This window comes from Mauremys reevesii, linkage group 23 (assembly GCF_016161935.1).
Source record: "Mauremys reevesii isolate NIE-2019 linkage group 23, ASM1616193v1, whole genome shotgun sequence".
NCBI lineage: Eukaryota > Metazoa > Chordata > Testudines > Geoemydidae > Mauremys > Mauremys reevesii.
Window position 1 is genome coordinate 19,806,425 of NC_052645.1, and position 15,142 is coordinate 19,821,566.

The 15,142-nt window shown below is 52.6% G+C and overlaps 1 protein-coding gene across 5 annotated transcripts in view; it reads right to left on the reverse strand.

Annotated features, from left to right (window-relative positions):
• DLGAP3 (DLG associated protein 3) overlaps nucleotides 1-15,142 on the reverse strand; it is a 123,664-nt gene that overhangs the window by 77,878 nt on the left and 30,644 nt on the right. The gene's annotated exons all lie outside the window — the stretch shown is intronic.

A 15,142-nucleotide genomic window follows, 5' to 3' on the forward strand; every position in this document is an offset into this window, starting at 1 on the left:
CAAAAAGCCATGAGATAGCACGATCCACTCGCACCGCCAAGCTGGGTCCACCGCTGGGCCCTTCCAAGGAGAGGCAGCAGCTCCTGATACCCCACTCTGGGATCTGAACTCCTGCCCCCAGGCCTGCTTCTTGGAGCAGCTGGTACAGGAACCCACGAGGGGAGAGGCAATTCTCAATTTAGTCCTGAGGGGAGCGCAGACTCTGGTCCAAGAGGTAACTATAACAGGACCACTTGGAAATAGTGACCATAACATAATAACATTTAACATTCCTGTGGTGGGAAGAACACTTCAACAGCCCAACACTATGGCATTTAATTTCAGAAAGGGGAACTATGCAAAAATGAGACGGTTAGTTAAACAGAAATTAAAAGGTACAGTGACTAGAGTGAAATCCCTGCCAGCTGCATGGACACTTTTCAAAGACACCATAATAGAGGCCCAACTTAAAATGTATACCCCAAATTAAAAAACACAGTAAAAGAACTAAAAAAGAGCCACCGTGGCTTAACAACCATGTAAAAGAAGCAGTGAGAGATAAAAAGGCATCTTTTAAAAAGTGGAAATCAAATGCTAGTGAGATAAATAGAAAGGAGCATAAACACTGCCAAATTAAGTGTAAAAATGTAATAAGAAAAGCCAAAAAGGAGTTTGAAGAACAGCTAGCCAAAACCTCAAAAGGTAATAACAAAATGTTTTTTAAGTACATCAGAAGCAGGAAGCCTGATAAACAACCAGTGGGGCCCCGGATGATCGAGATACAAAAGGAGCACTTAAAAACGATAAAGTCATTGCAGAGAAACTACATGAATTCTTTGCTTCAGTCTTCATGGCTGAGGATGTTAGGGAGATTCCCAAACCTGAGCCATCCTTTGTAAGTGACAAATCTGAGGAACTGTCACAGATTGAAGTGTCACTAGAGGAGGTTTTGGAATTAATTGATAAACTTAACAGTAACAAGTCACCGGGACCAGATGGCATTCACCCAAGAGTTCTGAAAGAACTCAAATGTGAAATTGCGGAACTATTAACTATGGTTTGTAACCTGTCCTTTAAATCAGCTTCTGTACCCAATGACTGGAAGATAGCTAATGGAACACCAATATTTTAAAAGGGCTCTAGAGGTGAACCCGGCAGTTACAGACCAGTAAGTCTAACGTCAGTATCGGGCAAATCAGTTGAAACAATTGTAAAGAATAAAATTGTCAGACACATAGAAGAACATAAATTGTTGGGCAAAAGTCAACATGGTTTCTGTAAAGGGAAATCGTGTCTTACTAATCTATTAGAGTTCTTTGAAGGGGTCAAAAAACATGTGGACAAGGGGGATCCAGTGGACACAGTGTACTTAGATTTCCAGAAAGCCTTTGACAAGGTCCCTCACCAAAGGCTCTTTTGTAAATTAAGTTGTCATGAGATAAGAGGGAAGATCCTTTCATGGACTGAAACTGGTTAAAGGACAGGGAACAAAGAGTAGGAATAAATGGTAAATTCTCAGAATGGAGAGGGGTAACTAGTGTTCCCCAAGGGTCAGTCCTAGGACCAATCCTATTCAACTTATTCATAAATGATCTGGAGAAAGGGGTAAACAGTGAGGTGGCAAAGTTTGCAGATGATACTAAACTGCTCAAGATAGTTAAGACCAAAGCAGATTGTGAAGAACTTCAAAAAGATCTCACAAAACTAAGTGATTGGGCAACAAAATGGCAAAAGAAATTTAATGTGGATAAATGTAAAGTAATGCACATTGGAAAAAATAACCCCAACTATACATACAATATGATGGGGGCTAATTTAGCTACAACTAATCAGGAAAGAGATCTTGCAGTCATCGTGGATAGTTCTCTGAAGACGTCCACATAGTGTGCAGCGGCAGTCAAAAAAGCAAACAGGATGTTAGGAATCATTAAAAAAGGGATAGAGAATAAGACAGATAATATCTTATTACCCTTATATAAATTGATGGTACGCCCACATCTTGAATACTGCGTACAGATGTGGTCGTCTCATCTCAAAAAAGATATACTGGCATTAGAAAAGGTTCAGAGAAGTGCAATTAAAATGATTAGGGGTTTGGAACAGGTCCCATATGAGGAGAGATTAAAGAGGCTAGGACTTTTCAGCTTGGAAAAGAGGAAACTAAGGGGGGATATAAGAGAGGTCTATAAAATCATGAGTGATGTGGAGAAAGTGAATAAGGAAAAGTTATTTACTTGTTCCCATTAGAACTAGGGGTCACCAAATGAAATTAATGGGCAGCAGGTTTAAAACAAATAAAAGGACGTTCTTCTTCACACAGCACACAGTCAACCTGTGGAACTCCTTGCCTGAGGAGGTTGTGAAGGTTAGGACTATAACAGGGTTTAAAAGAGAACTAGATAATTTCATGGAGGTTAAGTCCATCAATGGCTATTAGCCAGGATGGGTAAGAATGGTGTCCCTAGCCTCTGTTTGTCAGAGGGTGGAGATGGATGGCAGGAGAGAGATCACTTGATCATTACCTGTTAGGTTCACTCCCTCTGGGGCACCTGGCATTGGCCACTGTCGGCAGACAGGATACTGGGCTGGATGGACCTTTGGTCTGACCCAGTATGGCCGTTCTTATGTGCCTACTGCTCCCAACCCTTCCCAGTCGGATGGCAGCTGCAAAACCAGCGAGCAAGGAGTCAGGGGGAGGTGTGGCTGCAAGGTAAGAAACACTAATCACAGAACCGGGGCGGGCGGGGAAGCCCTCGGCAGAGATTACACAAGTGATATTCCCGCTACAACAGCTTAGAGAGAAAGAGGTTTACAGGATTTACAGATTGACAATACAAATTGAATATTTAATTTTAGCTCCACTATGACAGGCCGGAAGGTGAGCGCCCTCAGCAATCCGGGGGCTCAGAAGGGTGCTCAGCACCTGGCAGGATCAGGGTATGAAAGGCAGCACACTATGCCCCATTACTCATTCTCCCCCCCACCCCAATTATTCATCAATCTTTTAAGCTCTTGGCTGAAATACATGGCAGGGGGGAGGGTGGGCTGAGAAGTGCATGTTCCAATTAAAATGGGGGTGTCACCCCACACCCTCTTTTACTCACCTTCCCCCCACCCCTCAGATCACCCCAATCTGTATTGCAATCCAGGGCTTCCATTGAGGTCATCACTCTAATTAAATATACAGCATGAGCCCCACAAATCAAAGCCTTTATATTTTGGGGCCCGAACACCATTAGCGGAGCCTGGCTAAGCAGAGCCAGCTAATTACAATTGCTGGAGGTTCCCCTTCCTGGCTCTCCTCTGACACATCTCTCACTCATTACACATCAGAAGGCTCCTGAATACACTCGGCTGGGTCTCGGGGACAGGAATCCACCTAATGAGATTTGAGCAAATATTTTGCTTCCTCCTCTGCTCAGTTTTCATCTCCTTCCCCGTGAAAGGATTTATTTCCCAGAGCCATCACGATCCCAGGCAGGGGGAGGCTGCGGTGAGGTGGGTGGACAATAGGGGAGAGACTGGGTGATTTCAGGGTGGCCTGAAGGCAAGCAGCTTCCAGGGAGATGAAAAAACCCTCTGAGCGTCTAGGCAACTGCTCCTCTGTGCTGAGCAAGCAGGGGAGTGTTTGCAAGGTGGGGCAGAAAGAAATCTCAGGTCTCAAGTGACCTCTTGCAACCAGACTCATGCTCCTGGGGCTCCCCATCTCTCCACAGCTGCAGCCACCCTGGTTTTGGGAATTGGAGTGACGGATCCCAGCAGCTCCCAAGCCTGGACATTCGCTCCAGTTCTTGGCTTGTTCCCCCCTTTGGGCTTTGTCCTTCTGGGATCAAGTCATCAGGCAAAGTTCCCCGCTGGTGTAACACAAGAAAGCCAGCGGAGACAGCCCCGGGGTGAATTTGGCCAGGAGAGGTGGCAATGCATGGAGGCTGAGCTAGGATCAGCTGTCAGCCACTCCGAGCCCAGACTTGTCTGAGCTCCCAGCTCAAAGACTGAGCCAAAACCCTTGCCAGAGCATCTTTCCTTGACAGGACAGTCTCCAGGGGGCTTGTGGGCTTGCTGGAGTAGGGATGCTATTGCCGCAGAGCCCTAAGAGTACAGCCCCCTGGCAAGGACAGGACTTTGTCCAGCCTAGTTTGAAATGTCCCCCAGCAAGGGCCATCCACCTCTTCCCTTCTCTTAACAATCGCTCAGCTCCAAATCCCTGCCCCAGCCCCCTTGGGCCCACCCCTTTCTAAGCACCCACAAGGCCTGATTCTCCTCTCACCTACCCCAGCATCACCCCATTGGCCCGGCAGAGCCACTGCTGATTGACACCTGGACGCAGCATTACAAGCGCCACCATTCACCGCCCCTTGGCCAGGCCTTGCCAGCTCCATACCACCGCCTCCCTCCCTGGCACGGGCCCACATGGCCCTCGCTTTCCAGCCAGCCCTTGAGGAAGGTGCCTGCCACTTTGGTTCCTAGACAGGTCTTTCCGAGTGTTTTTATTTATGAAGCTCGTTTGTCCAAATCGGTTGCTGGCTCTGAGCAAAGACTGAACGGCTGAGCCAGTGGGAAATGCAGCCAGCTGGCAGCGATGCCAGGGCTGGATGCGGGGGAGGAGCTCCAGTTCTCTTCCCCGAGCAACTTCTCCCCGTTATTTGTTCATTAACCTCTTCAGTGCATTGGGCTGCACCGTGAATGGCCTGGCCCCGCAGACCCAGCCGCCCTTCCTGATGCTACCACAGGAGCGGGCTTTGAAGAGGAAGGTGGAGCGACCAGACGAGAGGATGCTACCTGCCGGGACCGGGCAGGAGGGCATGGCCTCTTCACACAGCTGACCGGCCTCCATCAGGGGAGGGGGACCCATGCACCTCGCGGACAGTGGGAGAGGGTCACTGCATCACGCTGCTCCTGCAGCACCCTCATGGCCAGGGGCAGTGGCCCAGCATCCAGGGGAGGCTCAGGGAGCAGAAAGGCAGAGACGAACCCGCTCCCCAGTTGGAAGTCAGTGGGATCACTCTTCTCTGCTCCCTTTCGTCTGTGCCCAGTGGCCCCCTTCCCTTTGCACACTCCCCGTCTGCACCCTGTACTGTCTCCCACCTCTCCCCCCATGCGCCCCGGAGACACGCGGGCAGAGTCTGCAGCCGGCTCTGCTCCTTCGCGGGCTCCACAGTGGGACTGGTGGGCAGCACAGGGCAGGTGCCAAAACAACCCCCTCTGGGAAAAGCAGCTTCCCGGCCCTCTGCATCCCCTGCCCCCAGACAGGTGATGCTCTACAGAGGCCTCCACCAAAGCCGAGGTCTGGCTGGTCCAGATCCCCTCCAGGGCTCTCATCCCTCCCTGCCCCAGGAGGAAATGGCCCATCCCCAGATGGTAGGGAAAGGTCACCAGCAGCCCCATAGCACCAGCCAGGGGGCCTCCCTGCCAGACCCATACACGCTGCTGCCTGCACCCGGTCGAGAAGTAGGGGCCTGTTTGGAACCCTCCTTCCCCCTCCCCACTACCCTCGATCCTAAATAAGAGCACGTGCCTTGTGCATACGCTAGTCCGGCTCCCGCCCAGCCAGGTGTCCCTATGCAGAGGCACATGGTTTGTGGGGCCAGGTCACGCCAGGCCTGCCCCTGCTGCGGACGGCAGCCCAGCAGCAGGAGGCCGGAGACCCCAGGATTAGCTAGCGCCTGGGTGCTGTAACAGCTGTTTGAAGGGGAAAGAGATGAGGCTGCGGTTTGCAGCTGGGCAGCGAGGCTGCTGCCTCCCGCAGGACAAGGGCTCCCTGCAGAGGGAGGGGGCGGGGAGGAAAGAATAAGATGAATGGAGGAGGGAGAGGCTCGCGTTCTTGTCTGGAAAGTAGGTCGTGTGCCGAGCAAAGAGATATTTATATCAAGGCTCGTCCCCCGCAGCCCTCGCGGGAACAGGCCAGGACACATGAATTATTACCCCAACCGCACAGTCCAATGTCTCAGGCTTGATCTTCACACCCTTCCCCCGCACACGCACCCACCATCCCAGGCCTTGGCTCCCCATGTACTGAGCTCTGCCGATGCCGCTCCGTTCTGACCCACAGCCGCCCTTGCTAGTCCAATCCTGGGATCCCCACACACAGCTCTGAGGGTGCCCCTCCGTCACAGCCTGCAGCCAGACTAGGGGTAGCTCTCCCTCCCCAGTTCTCCTGGTGCTGTCTGTCCTGCCATTCCAGACCTGGCGCCCTCTCTCGCACAGAGCGCCAACCAACTAAACCGTGGTTTATTTTGATGCCGAGAAATGTCGGACTGGACCAACTCAGCTCACCCAGCCTGCAGAGCCCAGATCTGCAGCACCGTTGGGTTCTCCACGCTGCACACCCTCCTGCGTTTGAAAGGACACATGGACCGTGACCTAGCAGTGAGCGACTCTGGCTCTCCTGCTGATGAGGATAGTGGCTTTGTGGAGACCGCGCGATGGATGGTGAGGAGTTGTAACCTTTGCCAATATGTAATATTCCCTGGCCCGGCCCCCGGAGGTGTAGCACAACCAACAGGCTCTAAGGAAATAATACTAGATCCGACCTGGAAGAAACTGCTCCGCTCCCCGCGGCATAGTTTTCTAATGACTAACGCAAGAGGCGGGAGGTGAGAGGGGCTCAGAGCAAGGTACGGAGCAACCACTAGGGAAGACACCTTCTTCCACTCCAGCAGACACTCTCACCAACCCACGCCTGCCCCACAGCCACCAGGGAGCCACTGGGCTGCTTGATCCTTTTGGATGTAGGTGATTCACGCTTCCAAAGAACCCCCCACGTGGCCGCTAAAACAAACTGACGCTGGAAGGCTGCTGACGCCTTGTTAGGCTGTTACAGTGCAGTGCATGCAAAGGGCCCCGGACTGCAGAGCAGGGAGCCCAACGTACCTTTGTCCTGAGCCTTTCACCCACCAGGTCCGGGGGTGCCTGCTCACGCGAGGCAGATTGCATCCGGCCACCCCAGCCCCACACGTGGTACCAACCGCACGCGCCCAGGTGCCCGTGTCAGCTCAGAACAGTGACCCCCCTGGCCTGCCGGGGCCTGTGTCCCTGTAGCCGGGCTCGTGCCTCCAGACAGCACTGCCCAGCCAAAGTCTGAAGGTCTAACTCGGTACCAAGAAACCAGCCACCCCCGCCAGAGAGCGAGGAAGAGCCATGCTCCAAGCAGGTGTCTCCAATCAGCACCCTAGACAGCGCCTGTTGCAGCCCTCTGCCCGCCCCAGATCAGGCCGGCCGTGAGCCCCAGGAATGGCTCTGACTGGGTAGTGTGGGCCTGCCAACGGGTCCCCACTGCTAGAGGTGGCAGGGCACTTCCGGGGCACAGCCACAACTCTGCCCCGGGCACTGGGTGGGCGGACAGCAACCCGCCTGCATCCCCGGCCTGCTGGAGCAGTTGAGCACATCACATTGGTGTGGGGGGGCGGAATTAGACCGATACCAGCTACAACCCCCCCAGGCCATCCTGCGCCTGATGCCTTCCCCACCCCCAGCAGTCCTGGACTATTGACTCACTGGCTTCTCTGGTTATTAAACATGTCAAACAGATGTGCCCCCTCTCCTGCTGTGCACGCCTCCCCAGTGCCACTCCTGCCCTTCAGCTGGCACCCGGGAGCATCTCCCTACCATGGCCTCAGCATGGGTCAATGTACGAGATGGTCCCAGCTCCTGGCCAAACGCCCGGCTCCATCCAGCCTTTCATCTCTGCAGCCTCCGCCAGCCGTTCTCCCCTTGGACTTAGCAGATCTCATGACAAACCGACACCGGCTCCGTTTGCCCCAGGTTTAGACCCGGATTGGCCTCAGAGCGGGTCAGATCCTCTTTATTTCCCAGCCACTGGGCCCCCGCTGGAAGTGGCCGCTCCTGCTCTACCCTGGCAGGTTTCATTTTCTCAGGTATGTGGGTCTATTTCTTCTCTTTCATTTCGAGTGGTGTCCCTCTGTCTCCTCAAGAGGCAGCAATGAGATATTTCCCATCCCCGAGTGGTGTCTCTCTCAGTCCCTGCCCAGAGTACGTGACATGGAGTCTCCTGTATCTTCCTATTTCCCCAGCAATCTGCGTTTGAGTCATTACACTATGGGGGGTTGCTTGCAGTGATTATGTGCAGATACAAGCTCCGCCAGGACACAGCTCAGCTGAGGCACCTCAATACAGACCCCCGGGCACGCATCCCTGTCACTGCAGCCCCTGCCCCTAAACCCCAGCTCTGCCAATGCACCTCAGTCCTAACCTGCAGCCCACCCCCTGCTATCCCAGTTGTGAGCCACCCACCCACACACAGTTTCACGGATACCCCCAATCCTGACCTGCATACCCTCCTCCCCTCTTATTCCAGTCCTGGTCTCCCCACATAAACCCACAGCCTCACCCTGCCAGTCCAACCCTGGGCTCCCAGAACACTTATCCCCCTCAATCCCCACCCCCAGCCACCCACCGCACTGCACTGAGGCACAAAAAAAACCCTCTTCCTCACACTGCCTCTACCCTCCCTGCATCTTAATCCGCGTCTGCGGCTGTGTTGCCATAGCGCTGTTCTGGGCCCAGCAGAGCTGGCCTTAGCAGTCCTCTGGCTTGGGGAGTCACGGGGCACGTCGTGGTCTCATTGACTGAGTTACTCTTAAGCTTCCCATGACAAGGAGAGGAGAAGGAGACGGATGCAGAGGCAGAGATAAAGGATTGCATCCATGCTGCTCTCTGGATGGGAATCTAATTGCTTGCCGGCTCCGAGCAGGTGCTATAATCTAGACACAGGGATTCGGTGGAGCTGGATGTAGCGTTTTCAAAACACGGTTCCTTGTAAGTCCTTTATCTGTGTGACTTCAGCTGGGAGCCTTTTCTCCTCCAACGCACACACGGGAGGGATGGGGCGAGGGCAGCCCAGGAAATTCCACTTGAAAGGAATCACAGCAGACACCTCCAGAGCTGTATGGCAGACACGCCGCGGGGGCCAAGCCAATTGCAGCCTTTCCCCGGGAGCCCAGGAACCAACTGCCAGCTGGTTCGGGCCGCAGTCTGGGAGCCCTGAGCCTGCAGACTTTCACTGCCTTCAGTAGGCGCCAGCCTGGAGACCCAGGGCCACGCGGGCATCATCTCACTCAGCAATACTCAGACCTCAGTGGTTCTGGCGCCAAGTAGCGATCAACAGTCCCCAAAAGAGCCACGGTCTGGCCAATTCATTGGTGCATTTCTTAGCGATATTCTCACAGCAAAGTGACTGGCCAAGTGTTCTACAATTGGTTACTAACCTAGTAAAGATCCTGACTGGTTAATAATTAAATCACACGGACTGCAAAGAGCCGCAGAAGACCCAGTGAGGAGCCACTTGCGGCTCCTGAGCCTCAGTCTGAGCCTCACTGGTCTAACCGTATGGGGGGCCTGGATGCCGGGCGGGTGGGGACAGCAGGAGACAGTGGAGGAAATATCCGGGGAGTGGGGTTTGCATGAATGACCCTGCTCAGGGGAAAACAAACCCGGACTTCAATGAGAGCAGGAGCATTCCAGCTATGCCAGGTGCTTCTCCAGCACCCAGCCCCACAGCCTCTCACAATCCTGAACAAATTGACCCTCACAGCCCCCCTGCTCGTCTCCCCACATGAGGGTCTCTCTGTGCCTCAGTTCCTCAGCCAAGGCCACATCTGCACTAGAGGTGCTGCCGCAGCACCGGCGGCAGGGGGCTTCTGTCAATGTTGCTAATCGGCCTCGCCGCGTCCACACAGGGGATTAGGTCATTTTAACCACCGCCCTCGGGACGTGTGCAGCAGAGCTAGGCCTGTCCAGATGGCTAGTGTCAACTAGGCCTCAGTGATCTGTCCAAGTCACACAGGGAATCTGCAGCAGAGCCGGGAACTGACCCCAGTCCCAGACGGTCATCCTAACCTCGGCTATTTCTTTTCTCTCCTATTCTGGCTCCCTAATGTTGCCATTATAGGCCCATGGTGGCAGTTCTCTGCCTGCCACGGCCAGCAGCCTCAGCTGCTTAAACCCAAACCCTTCCAATCTACAGCCCATCCCCGAGCCACAAAGCCAGGCCGAAAGAGCAGGGGAGAGATCCAGGGGCAAAGGGGTCCCTCTGGTGCCTTCCCCCCTCCACGCACACTCCCCTCCCACAGCCTCAGGCTGCAGCGTAGGATTCGCTGGCAGCCGCAGGAGGCTCCTCAAAGCAAGCGCCTGCACTGTTCACGGTAACGAGCTCCAGTTCCTGTCATTTACATTTTACTGCTTCTCATAAGAGCGGAGGAATCAGCCCAGCGAACCCAGCCAGAGCCAATTTCTGCCTGAGATGGATTTTCTCTTCCTTGCTCTCCTTCCTCCACCCGGATATCACTCTTCCATAGCCACAGAGGAGTGAGCCCCCAGCTGCCTTCTTGTTCCAGGAAAAGGAGGAGGGGGAGGCCCAGCAGGACCCTTCCCCTGCTCTCCATCCCTGGCTCCTGGGAAGGAGGGGAGTGGAGAGATTCAGCAGCCGCTGCCATTTCAGCCTCATGTCTGGTGAAAAGGTGGCCAGTTAAAAATAATACAGTGGGCCAGCTTCTCAGCTGGCGTAAAGCAGCCATGACACCACTACAGCATCACTGGGGCTGATTGGGTGGGGGTCTGTACCGCAACTAAAAAACTTGGTGATACAATTTCAATTGAGACAAGTGGAGTGAGTAGAGCCAGCTGGGGGACTGGGACTTGAAGAGCTATGTTCTATTCCCAGCTGTGCTGCATGACCCTTGGGCAAGTCACCTTCCCTTTGTGTGCCTCAGTGCGCACACGCACGCACACACACACACACACACACACACACACACTGCTTGTCTGCCTTGGGAGTCTGTCTTTCACTCTGCATGTGTGCAGACCCCCTCCCAGTGAGGCCCTGATCTCAGCTGCGTGCTACCATAACCATGTACTACTTCATCGCATCTCCACCCCAGCCACCTTACCACCCTGCCACTGCTGCCTGGCCACCCTCCCCTCTCTGACACCGTCAGAGGCATTACAGGGAATAATGATTCAACAGATTAAAGGAGGAGAGGGAGCAAAGGTCAACCACTCCATACGCACACAACCGCACCACTCCATCCCACATCCCCCTTCAGGTACAACTACCACCCACAGCACCCCTACACAGCACATTAAATAAAGACACACATGGAGAGGGAGCCAGCCTGCCTGGAGAAATGCAAGGGGTCTCATGCTCAGGCAGTGCTGCCAACTCTCACAATTTTATCACGTCTCTTAAGTATTTGGTGTTATTGTTACATGCACAGACGTGTGTGTGTGTGTGTGTGTGTGTGCGTGCGCGCATCAAGTGACTGCAGGAGAATCTCAGCTTTCATTTCTTTAAACCCACAAAGTTTCTAGCCCTACCGGCTGTGCATAAAAGCTTGGAAACATGAAACAAGGGTGCCCTAAAAGTTCAGGAGGCAGAAGGCAAAGAAAACGAGCCCCGTGTTCATTATGCGGTAAAATCTCCTGCTTTTTTAAGCCAATCATGTGATTTTGGGTGGGTCAGACACTTCCATTTGGAATATTTGGGGTGGGGGATACTGCATCTGTCTCCTCACCTGTAAAGTGCAGATATCGCTACTTCCCTGCTTCTGTAGAGTGCTGGGCAGCTCAGGGTGGGAATGTTTGCAAAGCACTATCAGACAGAGGGCAACAGAAAAGGGCCAAGTGTTGGTATGACACCAATGCGCTCTGTGTGTGTGTGTACGTACACACACAAGCATGCTTGTGTGGGGCATGCATGTGTGCGCACACTTATTCCTCGTGTGCACACGCACAGGGGTGAGAATGCATCAATGCCCCATTGTATGTGTGTGTGTGTACCAGTAGCATGTGCATTTGTGGGCATGTATATATGTCCTTTTATGTGGGTATGCATGGGCCCATGCACACACAAGCAGCCATGCCGGAGTACCACAAAAATGCAAAATATTCCTCTCTCCACTCTTTCTAGGCTCCTGTGTTCCCACTCCCACACCAGCAGGGGGCGCTAGTGCCAGCTCTATGGTTTCTGGTGCCCTGAGTAAACTGGTCCTGGACAACATCCACCCCAAGGGGCCCTTCCCAGTCCTAGGCTCTAGGCAGCTGCCTGCCAGGGTGGGGAAGCCGCAAATGGGATTAAACCGCTTTGCACTGAGTGTTTCCTCGAGCATTTCACCTTGTGGGTTTGGTAGATAAAGGAGTCAATAATAATGTCTCCTTCTAGAGCAGGGAAAAGGCACGCAGCCCATTATCCTCAACACTGCAGCCGCTCGACAATAGCCAGGCATTGTGTGCGCTGAGTCATGCATGCCGCTTACATTACAGGGCAGAGGACAATGCCATCCCAAACGGAGCTCATTGCCCGTAATAAAGAAGATATCCGACGTTAGAGGGAGCAGGGGGTGGAATACGGTGTACGAGGCAGAAATCCAGCCTGGGAACCTACAAAGACAGCACTAGCTCATCAGCAGCTGTTAAGTGCCACGGCCCCACTCGAGTCAATGCAGCCACGCGGATTTGCATCAGCTGAGGGTCTGGCCCGCAGTGCTAGCAAGACAATGTAATTTCCATCACCTCGATCGCCGTGGCAGCTGGACACTCCCATAGCAGAGGGTGACCAGAACACTGGAGACCTAGTCCCAGCACTGCCACTGACTCATTGTGTAACCACGGGCAAGTCACTCCCCTTCAGTCTGCCTCAGTTTCCCCATCTGTAAAGTGAGGCTAATGATACAGCTATGTCTTTGATCTGAGATCTAGGGAGGAAAAGACTGCTACGTATGATGATGCAAATTATGATGGTTATTTATATTACATGAACTTAAGGCCAGATTTGCAGTTACTGACAACATCCAGCTCTTATTTTAGCACTTTTCACCCATAGATCTTAAAGCACTTTACAAAGGAGGTCAGAATCATTAGCCCCGTTTTTCAAACAGACAGGGAAACAAAACAGGCATGGAGCAGGGACGTGACTTGCCCAACATCACCCAGGAAACCAGTAGTAGAGCTGGGAATAGAACCCAGGTTTCCTGAGGGCCAGTCCGGCTCCAGCCACTAGGGTCACACTGCCTCCCCTGCCCAGTGCAGCCTCTGCTTCTGGAGGTGAGATTCTGTACATTTATCAATCGTTTTTCTTGCATTTCTGTGCCCACAATAACTCATGGCCCCAGCCAGGACTCAGACGTCTAACTGCCAGGCGATTTGTCAGCATTACCAGGAGGTCAGGCACCTGGCTACAAAGATCTGCCTCTGCAATTCATTCCAGGGGCAACATTGTGGGTGTAAAACTACAAGGAACTACTGGGGAAAAAAAAAATCAAACCTGTGACCCACAAATTCACAGCAGTGAAAACTCAGAACAAAACAAGATTTTTAAATAATTGTACTGAGTTTCCTTTAACTATACAGCTCGGCAAACACACCAGTGACGTGAGGGACCAAAACATCAGCTAGGCTGATTTACACCAGCTCAGGATCTGACCCCAACTATCTATTTATAGTCTATGAAATACCAAGGGCCTGATCCTCAGTTGATGTAAATCAGAGCTCCATTGACTGGAATGGAGAGAGCTGGTGTAAATCAGCATAAGGATTTGGCCCCTAACATTGCAATAAACTCACTGTAGCTACTTGAGCCAGTCGTAAAACAAGGGTACCTGTAAATCGCAGAGCTTTCAACTTTGTGAGAAAATACCCAGGGAGAGAAAATAAAATAGTTATTCCAATGTTTGCATGAATAAATACCAGCCTTCCATCAATGGAGACTGGGGCCTGATCCTCATCTGGTGTAAATCAGCATAGCTCTATGACTTCAATGAAACTACCTGTATCACACCTGCAGAGGATCCGGCCCTGGGCATCCAGAGGGCATGCACAGAGTTGGAGATCCTGAAAGCAGGTGCTGCCAATTGGAAAAGCTCACCCATAGGTCAAACACAATGGCCAATTCTCACTTGGCCAAGGACGTTAACATCCATCCTTTTCCTCCCCACCGTGCGGTGCTCCCGACCTGGGTATACAGAACTATAGCAAGCTCAGCACTCTCCCAGGGGCAGTGGGAGCCTGGGAATCTGAGCCATACAGGCACCCTGATCTGATACCGGTGGCCCTTCTGTCCGTAAACCAACACGGAAATGCCAGGAGAAGGTACAGCTGGATCAAGATGGAGCACTGCATCCTGAGATCAGTAGTTTCCATGGGCCTCACCTCTGCTTGGACCAAGATGCAGCATGGCATGATGGGACCAGTAGGCTGCAGCTCCATAGTAAAATATTTGCTGCCCATAGACCGTGTCTCACCTGACCCCTTGGATCTGGACTCTGCAGATTGGTGCACAACGTGGAATTGCCCCCACCTGTCCAGCATCCCCGAAATCTCCCCTGTCCCTTTGCTTTCTAAAGGCTGATCCGCCCAGCAGGGAAGGCAAACCTCCATCCAGCACTCCCCCGCGCACACGGGGTTTGATCTACACTGCTGCTTAGCCCCTTCGCCAATCTTGCCGGAGCTCTATAGGCAGATTTATTTCCCTGTACAAACGCTCTGATCTGAAGTTATTTTTGTTTACTAGCAACAAGGTGCTGTAAATACAGCCTTCCTGATAATTACAGAGTCTGTGCGCACACCTTAATCTCCATAAAATATCAGATGCTTCAATTTGCCTGATTTAATGAGATTGGAGGCTGATAAGCCGCTGAGGTAAGCTGTAAAAATTGGGGAAATGATTGCAAATGCATTGAAATTTATCTAAAGCCTTCTCCTGCCCTTCCTTCTCACCACCCGCCTTCATCCGGGCTCTGCTGAACACTCCCCCTTTCGAGCAGGGGAATGTATCATGTGGCTGCAGTTATATGCAGTGAGATGAAATTCTCAACTGCTTCAACCAGGCTTTCTAAGCCACATAGCCAAGGTGGGACCAGCAACCAGGCGAGGCCATTAAATATTGAGACGAGAGTTGTTCCTCTAAAAGGTGGGGACTTGCCCTTCTTGGAGAGGTTTTCATGCAGCGTTAGGCATTTAGGACAAATGCTGCTTTTTATAGGGTTTACCTCATTAAAACTCAAAAAGCTCAGAGAAGTCTCTAAAACATTTAGGCCGCACCAAGCCTGCCTGCACCACAGCAGATAAAGGTCTCACTGCGTCTGCGAGTCCCACAGCATGGGGCCTGGTCGATGCAGCTGGCCTGAGAGGTCATCAGTGAGCATGTGTGTAA